Here is a 10,927-nt window from a genome sequence, read left to right on the forward strand (position 1 = left end):
ATGACTCCAATTTACATTTGACCTCTTAACAGAACTGCTCAAAGTGTAATGCTCAGTGAGGGGGACCTACCACCTAATTATGACATTTTACCGATGCTACAGATATTCACTAAACTAGACTACAAGGTTTTTGTATTTTGGCCGCTGATGACCTCAATTGACATAACTTCATAATTTCCATCTGTAAATATGAGAAAATTTTCAACATGATACCCTTGAGAAGGGCACTTTTGAAAACATGCAAGAGAGAATAAAAAACCCAGTATTTTTAGGTGCAGGGCAGAGATGGTCTTATGGTATTGCAGAAGTATTCAAGACTATGCATGAAATAAAGGTAGAGTTCCCCAGAAAAAAATTCTGCCAAACTATTCCTTAAAATTTAGGAGAGCAGTTTTTCAAGTGTTTTAAGTACAGCTTTCATAACAGTGTTCTCTATTATATCTCTTGCTATTTCAAGGAAAAAAACTGCATATCTTAGTGCTTCAATATTTACACACATGGTGATACAAAATAAAGAAGTAGAAAAGCTTACATATATACAGTTTATACATATATATGTATATATATATATATATATATATGTATGTATATATATATATATATATATATATATATATATATATATATATATATATATATATATATATATATAAATATATACATGTACATATAGATAGGGAGTACTCAATTCGATTAAGCCCAAAAGGGTTTCTTAGTTGACTTCCTTTCACATTTTTTACTTATTTGTACTTATATTGTCTTGTTCACCTTGAAATACTATGTGATGAAACAAATAATAATAATAAATATATCTTTTAAGAAGCTGCAACATCGGTGGCTCAAAAGTTTGTGATCCTGAAAGTTTGAGACCGGCAGGACTATCTGGTAGCTGGATCGAATCACTTTCCGATTCTTCTTCAACTTTAGTCCCATTTCTAATCCCTTCGGGGGAAACTTCCATCAGCTTGTCATTTTGGATTGATGAAGCGTTCGGCACGTCGCTACCAGAATTGGAACAAACTTTTCTGTCTTCTTCTGCCTTCAGGAGGTTATCGTCTTGTAAGCCTTTCCTGATCTGGTATAAGTTAGACTGTACTTAACTCGGAGGTAAGATGGAGGCTTTCATGTCCATAATGAGACTAGAGTGAGGATCTGAATCGGCTACAGGGGCTTGGGATTCCAATTTATTGTCTCTGTCTGATGTTTCGTCATCTTCCCAAGTCTCTTACAAATTTAAGTCTTCTGGAGGTCTCTCTGGGAGCTGTTCCATGTTGGACACCATAGGTGGTTCTGTCGATAAAAGAGTATGAAAGAAAATTACTAGATAGGAATACACAAGCCATGTAGACGTAAGAACTCTGCATAAAGTGTAGATCATGCATGTTACATTTGAAGACTCAAATGAGTCAACGATAGCCAATAATTTTAAGGGCAAAAACGGATTGCTTTGGGTAATAGGAGGGGGTGGGGGATTAACACTTTCTTGGTGGGAGGGAGTCAGAGCCACAGACAGAGATCTAAGAACATTTAATGATTTCCCTAACTTATGTAATGTCAGAAATGTCAATTTTTTAAATTTTATTTATAACCCATCTACTAGTGAAATGTCTAGTATTGTTGTATCAACTACAGTAGTTACAGAATATTATTATAAAATGTAAAAAAAAATGTAAAATTTTTTGATTGCAATAGATTTACAAGCTATATTACAATGGAAAGACATGAAGGAAAAATTCATAAAAAAGATGACTTTAGAAACAAAGCTTAACAAACCTCAGTTAATTTGTTGTGAACGGTTGAAAAACAGCGTTATTAGGCCAGGCTGGATTTTTTTTGCCACTTTTAATTTGTAAGGGAACGACCCATTAATTTGCCGAGGTTCATCGGTTTAGAGTGACAAGACTATTTAGTCTAATACTTTAACCATTTAGCTGAGTTCCTCAGATCCAGCACAAAATCACAAAAAAGATATTTACCTGTCTCAAATGACATGTTTACAGTGGTAGTACAAATTTGTCAACTTTTGGATAGATGGTGTCTAATTTTCTTTCAATGGGTGCAAGGGTGTTGTTGTTTTAATATCAAGTTTAAGGAACATGCTTTGGTTGAGTGAGTTATTAGAATGTAAAGCAATGGGTTAACATTAACATTAAAGCCTGTTCTAGAAGAGCTGATAACATCATCAAGTTAGCCTTTAAAGGAACATACCGGAGGTTTAGCATATTTTAACGGTAAATAGCTTGGAACTGGATCAGCAATTAACCTTGTTCTGGTGGACTACGACATTATTGTGTCTAAAATTCAGCCTACATTTGTCATTTAGGTAGATACTGAAGAAGTGATGGATATGAAGTCATGCTGTCGAGGAAGGAAACTTTCTTTTACAATTTTATTAATTCTTATTCTCATTTCATTATCTGACAATAACACGGACGGAGAAATGTACTACATCTCAAACCTGCACATAATCAGAAAGCAAAGCCAGAATATTAAACTGGAGGGTGGAGTGGAGGCAATAAGTAAGTGTTTACTATTTTGAATACATGTGCTGAAAGTTTCTCCATTTTGTTTATCATTATATTGATGATAACACTAGAGTTTCTGTTAATGGAAAAAAAAAATGCCCAATATCTTTGCATTTGTGTAGCAAGTCAGTCAATTTCATAGCAAGATTTGCTCGGGTAAATGGAGCAACAGAGTTCGGAGTGGGTTTAGTGGTACTGGATATGTGTTTTGGTGGGGTTACAGACAAAATCTATTAAAGAGATGGGGAATCTAGGTCCCACCCCTGGCTGCATCCAAACAGCAAAATACTAAGTAACTAGGTGTTAATTTACACATAAATAACAGGTCTTTAATTGAGATGGAGAACAACACACAATAACTGCAATGTTCCTAAATATTCCACTAAAACCCGCCCCCCCCCTCCCATCCTCCCAGACCAATTCTCTCCTAGTCTCATTACGTGTAGGGTTTCCAGAAAGATCTGATCTGACTCGGCGTTAATTTTGTTACAAACTTTTTCAAGAGTTTCCTCTAAATATATTTATATTTATATCTCTGGGATTATAGGGAAAGATTATCACTGCACAGAACAAAGCCTTATTTGTCAAAACAAACGTGACACAATGCGCATACAATTTAAGGGAAACCCCCCCCCCCAAAAAAAAATAATGCACAGTACCATATGGCAAAACTTATGGCAGGTATAATATTGTTTCCAATACACTAGTAACTGCACAGCTACTTTGATGATGGGTAAAAGAGCAATTTGCTTTGCGTGAATACTTATTCAGTTCTAGGAAAAAAGGAACGAGCTTGTTATCCTTACAATATTCACCCCAAAAAAATACTTTACACTAAATCTGAGGACGAAGTACATAAACTTGATGTATTCTTTATGTTATGTATTGCCTTATGTATCACTTGAGTGACTCTGAATGGCACAAGCTAGATTGTACCTGACTTGAAGGAAGTAGCTTTATCCCTTTGTGTCCTGTATATTTGTCTTGTTTGTGTCTTGTTTTGTGTTATGTATTGTTTTGAGCAGTACATGGTATGCATTCATTTCAGAGTTGGAGAATATTCCTCACTTGACTCCCAGGGTTTGAAAGGTACAGTTGTACAAGACTGGCTGTGTCATTTGTGGGCGTGGTGTGTTGGTTATTATTGCTGTTGTGGTAAGACCCTGTGAGGGCACTAAGTTGTATTCAGGCTTGTTGAGATGCTTGAAGCTTAGCCTGCGAGGCCAACATTTTATATGCAAAAAAACATATATTACTTATTGTCACCACCTGAGTTAATTTGACCAGTAACCGGTTCTGTGTGGATGTATCGTGGTGCCAGTCTGTACCTGGAGAGCAAGTCAAAGCCCAGTGAAGTAAGTCACATTATTTATCCTTGTTAAGAACATGTGGGGACAGGTGAACAGTGACATTTTGTTTATTGAAGTGTCACTGTTGTTGTGGGGGTTTGTATCCCGACCTAGGCAACTTTGGCTCTAGCCTAGGGGATATGTCAATAATACTTAGTAATATGTGTTACAAGATTATGCAATCAGGGATCACTTTAGAGAGGAGCATTGTGTCTTGGGGTATGGCATGATATTTCAGATACAGAGATTATGTTCTAGAATAATCCTGGCCATTGAAGCTGCCCTAGGGGTAGAGATAGTATGCATATAGTAAGTGTTGTATTGGAGCAGTTAGTGGGGGCATTATAGAATTGGGAGCCTTGTGATAATTTAGGACTTGGTGGTGGGTTTATGTAATTATTTATGTTGTTATGTGTTATGCGTTTTCAATATCCCAAAGGGAAATTCACATCTGCAGGAAGGTTCACTGTGGTTAGGGTTCGTCTTACAAATACCCTCGGGATAATTCCAGAGCATGTATTTAGACAAAATACTAGTTAACGTATTTTGTACCCTGCAGTTCTCGACAATCAGCGGAGCAAGAGAGACAAGGGGTGCTGGCCTAAAGAGAAAGTAGCCCAAAAGACGGGAGCTGGTGAAACAGTGACAGCGACCTGAAGGTTACCAAACTTTTGGATTGAAATTGTCATTTGAAGATGTGAAAAGAGATCAAGTTTCTTAATTTCTAGAATTTCCTAATGCTATAATTCAATCATTCCCTAATTTGTGATTTATATGAAGGGTGTAATTTCATGAAGGGGTGTTTCAGTCGGTAATTGTATCACTATATTTTTCTGTTCTATACACCCACATGTTCGAGTTCTATATGAACGGGTGTTTCAGTCGGTAATTGTATCACTATATTTTTCTGTTCTATACACCCACATGTCCGCGTTCTATATGAACGGGTGTTTCAGTCGGTAATTGTATCAATATATTTTTCTGTTCTATACACCCACATGTCAGAGTTCTTTATGGAGTCAAGTACCTAGCTGTTATCCTCGCCTAAATTAACAAAGTTAGCATCATTCCCGTGTTGGTCAGGGGAACAGTGACACTTTAACCTTCGGAAAATTCCACTCTCCTCAACTCTGTTGTACTCCATCGCCTTCGGTAAGACTGAATATTACTAAGTGATATTCCATCATGGTTAGGGATACTTCTTTCCGGGGGTGGGGTGGGGATGGCGGAGACAAAAAATTTAACAACTGCACTCATTCAATACAAAAACTTGGCATCAATTCCATATAAGTTAGGTAACATTCTCGCTTGTGAACTACCATAAATAGAACATTTTCACCAAATTTAAACGTCCCTGATTTATGCTTGACATGATCCTGTTAAACGCGCTCGGGTTTATTTAGCAGCGAAGTAAATCTTTGTACGCAAGACCGACTCATTGGTTAGTTTTGAAATTCATTCCAACTTTCTTCGCACATGACCATATCTGTGACCCGCTCGCAAACAATAGTCCTACAACCCACTGTCTCCAGCATACTGCTACCAATAATTTTATACAATGCGAGCATCATATCCATCTTGTACTCTCAACGTACCAAACCCAAAAGGAAGAAACTTGAAAATGTACCTGGCTCTTCCTCCTTCTGTATGGCTTTATGAGACTGAACGACCCTTTGACCTAACATCTTGATCTCTGCTAACAGTCTCTTCACGGAATCCTCTGATTTTACTACGCTGTCCTTCAACGTCTAAGCAGAAAGAAGATGGATTAATAATCAATCATGCAAATATGGATTATTATACAACACCTAATTGTAGTCTGGTCATTTGATTGGTCAATTGCTTGTTGATTGCATGCAAAATCCGCTCTATTCCACTCTATGAAATAGAACCATGAGTTATACTTTTTTGGTAGCACTTTTTCAATGGTAAGAGAGCAGAGAAACCTGTCTGTTCAAAACAATCGGTTGCATGAGTGCATTTTACCCGTCTTAATATAATATGTTGCATAAAACAAACAATGAATGGTTTCCATTCGTGCAATAGTGCAAATATTTCATTCGTTGAAAGATGTAATTTGTTCCATTCAACTCTGCTGCGCCCGTTGAATGGAACATTCCATCTTTCAACTCATGAAATATTTGCACTATTGCACTCATAACCATTCAATATTTGTATAATAATCAATCATGCAAATATGGATTAATAATCAATCACGCAAAGATGGATTAGTAATCAATCACGCAAAGATGCATTAATAATCATCGTTGCTTACAGATTTCTCTTTTGTTATACAACCCACGGGGGAAATGAATTCCACCCCACCAAGATGGGGAATACTGTATTTTCACTTTCGTTAAATGACGTGTTAAATTTTTCCCCATAAGGTCTGTTCATACCACCGTCTCTTATGCTATTGTCGCGTTACAGAGCAGACGTCACTTACTCTTTTCGTTGGGATCTGGGTAGGAGTTGAAATTTAAGCGCCAATGAATGAGCTGGAGCTTGTGGATTAAACACCAAATGTTTCCTCCCCTACAGCAGTGGGTAGTTTCACTCAACATTCTATTAAACATGAAATGTAGTGTAAGCACTGAAACTTGAAATTTTCAACATGTTACATGATGTTGCATGTTAGTCGCAATTTAACCTTGCATCTCATGATATCAAACACTAACATGTTAGGACAGCCCTTGAACAAAGCAATTAAACATACATTAAAGTAATGAAACTATACTCAAATTGACAGTTGAATGATCCATTAATTAATAGTTTTGTCATCTCACCTTCATTCTGCCATGGATTGCTTCATTAGTCATCTTAATTCCTTGCATACCTTGAAGGTAGCCATCTTTATCAATCATATCTCTCCTGAAACTTGCCTAATAAACTCCCTTGTTATGGGATCTTAGCATCTATTAAGATTAAAACATAAGACAAGATGGCAATCTATGGTACTCATCTCTTTTATGATGGAATGGATCTACAATGAACTTTGACCTTGACCCTAAACAACTGCATAAGTTCTAATTTAAAATTTGTCTCATTATAGTCAACATATCTGTGGTTTAATGACTTTTTCCAACATGCTGACAAGCAGAAAATGGCTACACTTTCTGGGTATTTGACCTTTCACCTATGACATTTAGACAATCACCAAAGATCAAGTTTACAGTACATGGTCAGGCACCTACCCACCAAGTTTGAACCTGATCGGACTAACAGTCTAGGACACACTCTTTTGCACAATTTAGACCAATTTTAACTTTAACTCAATTGACCCATTAACTACAAGCCTAAACAGCTAAATCTGTCTTGCTTTAAACTTTGTCTCTTCATTCTCTACATATAATGTGGTTTAATGCCTTTGTCCAACAAGTTGGCATGCAGAAAATGGCTAAAAACTAATTTTTAGATTTCTTGACCTTCAACCTCTTTGACGTCATCAATCGCGCAGGCATGAGTTACCTGTAATATGGTCAGGCTCCCACCCACCAAGTTTGAACTCGACAGGACTTGGGGTCTAGGAGGAGTCTGCGACATACTTAATTTTGCTCACTCACTCACGCACACACGGACACGCACACTCACTCACTCACATTTTTGATGTGGAGTGAAGTACATTATCTCATCTCCCTATTCATTACATGAAGGGAGATGAGATCAAAACAAACTCAACACAAGGTTACAAACAGTTCTGCTTTACAGCAAGAAATAGATAGTGGTCTACTTTAAAATGCACTGTGCAGTTTTCAGTACAGTCAACTGTTTAGAGTGTAAATTTAAAAATCATATCGTTTAAGCAGCTTGTTTTAGCTGCCCACCCCTCCTCCACTCACCCCCACCCCAAATTGACTTCTATTTACCTTCCCAATCCTTTACAACTTGAGATAGTTTAAAATATCGTTACCAAGATACAGCGTTACCTTTCAACCAGTTACATTTATGGTAAGTAAACATTCGGTTTGGGATTATCCAATAACTTGTCTCAATACATTGCATTTACTTTTCCCAGTCAGTTTCTTATTTTTGAATTGTTTTACAAAAGAATAAAACATAGATAATATGTTGCCAGCTGACAAAACCTTGCTTAAAATAAAACATGTTTAGAGAGTGAAACTTACTTATGACTGGTTAAAATGTCCCTGTAACTATCGCTACCACTGGACTCCGTGTTCAGAGATGAGCCATGCTTGTACTCGGACTGAGCCGTATCTCCTAAATTTTCTATAGCGACCTTTTGTTGGGAGAATAAACTGCAGCGGAAGATGAAAGAAAAGAGAACCAACAATGTAGACAGACAGAGGGTGAAAGAAGAAACTAGAGCACCAATGGTGCAGAAGCTCATTCCTTTTCGAGCTTAAAAATGTAGGGCCCACAAAACTTTATGGCCCACCAAATTTCAGGCCATTTTTCAGATTCCACCAATTTTGGGCCCATGAGGGATAACCCCCCCCCCCTCCCTCCGTTAGCAGAATCCTGGCCACACCACTGGCTATAATTCCTATTTTCCCCCTTTAAATCCTATTTTACCAACTCTCTCAAACAATACCACTGACCTACCCTATTAAACTTTCTCCCCTCTACCTGAGCAGACCTGAAGCACACCTTGCCAACATTTTGGCTGGCTGCCTATGGCGGGCCATCAGTCTCAAATCATTGGAGATCGACTTATACCGATTTAAATCGACATATACCAGTTTCCTTCGACATATACCAGTTTCCTTCGACTTATACCAGTTTCATTCTACATATCATCGATTTAAATCGACATATACCAGTTTCATTCTACATATCATCGATTTAAATCGACATATACCAGTTTCATTCTTCATATCATCGATTTATTTTACTTATCATCGATTTAATTTGGAATATGTTAATGAGCTAAATCGATGATATGTCGATTTAAATAGGTATATGTCAATTTGAGACGCTAGAAACTGGTATAAGTCCACGGAAATTGACTTCTACCGATTTAATTCGACATATCATCGATTTAAACTGGTAGATGTCGATTTAAATGGACATATCATCGATTTATTTTACATATCATCGATTTAAATCGATGATAAGTAATATAAATCGATGATAGGTAGAATAAATCGATGATATGTCGATTTAAATTGACATATACCAGTTTCATTCTACATATCATCGATTTAAATCGACATATACCAGTTTCCTTCGACATATCATCGATTTATTTTACTTATCATCGATTTAAATCGATGATAAGTAAAATAAATCGATGATATGTAGAATAAATCGATGATATGTCGATTTAAATTGACATATACCAGTTTCATTCCACATATCATCGATTTAAATCGACATATACCAGTTACTATCGACATATCATCGATTTATTTTACTTATCATCGATTTAAATCGATGATACGTAAAATAAATCGATGATATGTAGAATGAAACTGGTATATGTCGATTTAAATCGATGATATGTAGAATGAAGCTGGTATATGTCGATTTAAATCGATGATATGTAGAATGAAACTGGTATAAGTCGAAGGAAACTGGTATATGTCGAAGGAAACTGGTATATGTCGATTTAAATCGGTATAAGTCGATCTCCAATGATTTGAGACTGATGGCCCGCCATAGCTGCCTACATACCTCAGGCTCAAAGACTTCTAAGAATCGGCAAGTGCTGATTGGCTGTAGGGCTCTCACGCTTACAGTTCAACAGTTAATAACAACTCCCAGTCCTGCTTTAATTCCACTAACAGCCTCTGCAGAGCTTAACCACAAATGTAAACAAACACTGCAGATACTGGGAGACAAATTAAAGGAGATTTTTTTAAACAATGGGGATTAATTGTAATTAATTAACTTTTGACCAAAAATTATTAGGCATCACCTTATTCATACACAATCCAACAATCATCAGTTCAACTTTGAATATGATCCATCAAAATCTTGAGGAGATTGAGATATTTGAAAATATTACAAAGAATGACCCCCGATGACCCCCTAAATGACACTTGACCTCAATTTTCCAAACACTCCTCGTAACTCCTATCCCGAGGAACGTTGTGACCAAGTTTCACTATCACTGGCCATACACTGTACGAACAGGAGCAATTTGAAAATATTGGGCCGGGGCCCGGGACACAAAAGACCCCTAGTTGATCTTTGATCTGAAATTCATGAACACCCTGAAGGTAAAACTTCCATAGTACTATCGTGACAAACCCTCAACATTGTACCATGGAATCTGTAGGAGAAGAAGCGTTTTGTGTATTTCCACAAAATGGCCCATTACGGCCCACAGGTGACCTTTGACCCCATATTTCGGACCATCTCTGATGGCCCTATACCCAATGGTCCTTGTGTCCAATTTTCATGAAATTCCATCAAACGTTGTGCGAGTGGGAGCGGTTTTACCAATTGTTGACGGATAGAGTGATAGACGCCGCACTGTAACAATAGCTCACACCAGCATGCTGGTATGAGCTAAAAACCAAACACACTCAATGAATGTAAAAATATGTACGTCAGGAAGCAGGTGGATGGCAAAATACCTCTTGCGGTAATGAGCTTAAAAATCATCCATCACTGATAGCAACAACTGCGGTATGCCTTTTAACCCTTTCAATGCCTTAGGTGCTCTCTTGATCATCCTACAACTTTATCATCAAAGTCAGGGCTCTAAGATTGTCCAAAACTCCAGCAAAATTTGTGCCAAGAGCCAGTAAATATTGAGCAGCTGCAGGAAATGTTAAGGTTTTGATGTACAGTTTTCAAAAAACCACTGAAAAAAAAGTTGCTCTTAAAATTCTGTCAATTCTACCTGTTTTTTCTCACTCTGGAAACCATGCGCCTTGGTGCCTTTTCACAAGTGTATGTAAATAGCCTTGTTTTCCTACTAAAACTACAAAGTTGCCGTAGTGCCCCTGCTATCTCAATGAAAATCAAAGACAATTTCTAATTCTCTCCCTCGAAATAGTGGCTGTGCCCCTCCGGATTCTTAATGAGGGTACATTATAATAAGCTGGGTACTTAGGTAAAAACTGCAATTGCTGATTCAAGGCA

This window comes from Apostichopus japonicus, chromosome 19, assembly GCF_037975245.1.
Source record: "Apostichopus japonicus isolate 1M-3 chromosome 19, ASM3797524v1, whole genome shotgun sequence".
NCBI classification, from domain to species: domain Eukaryota; kingdom Metazoa; phylum Echinodermata; class Holothuroidea; order Aspidochirotida; family Stichopodidae; genus Apostichopus; species Apostichopus japonicus.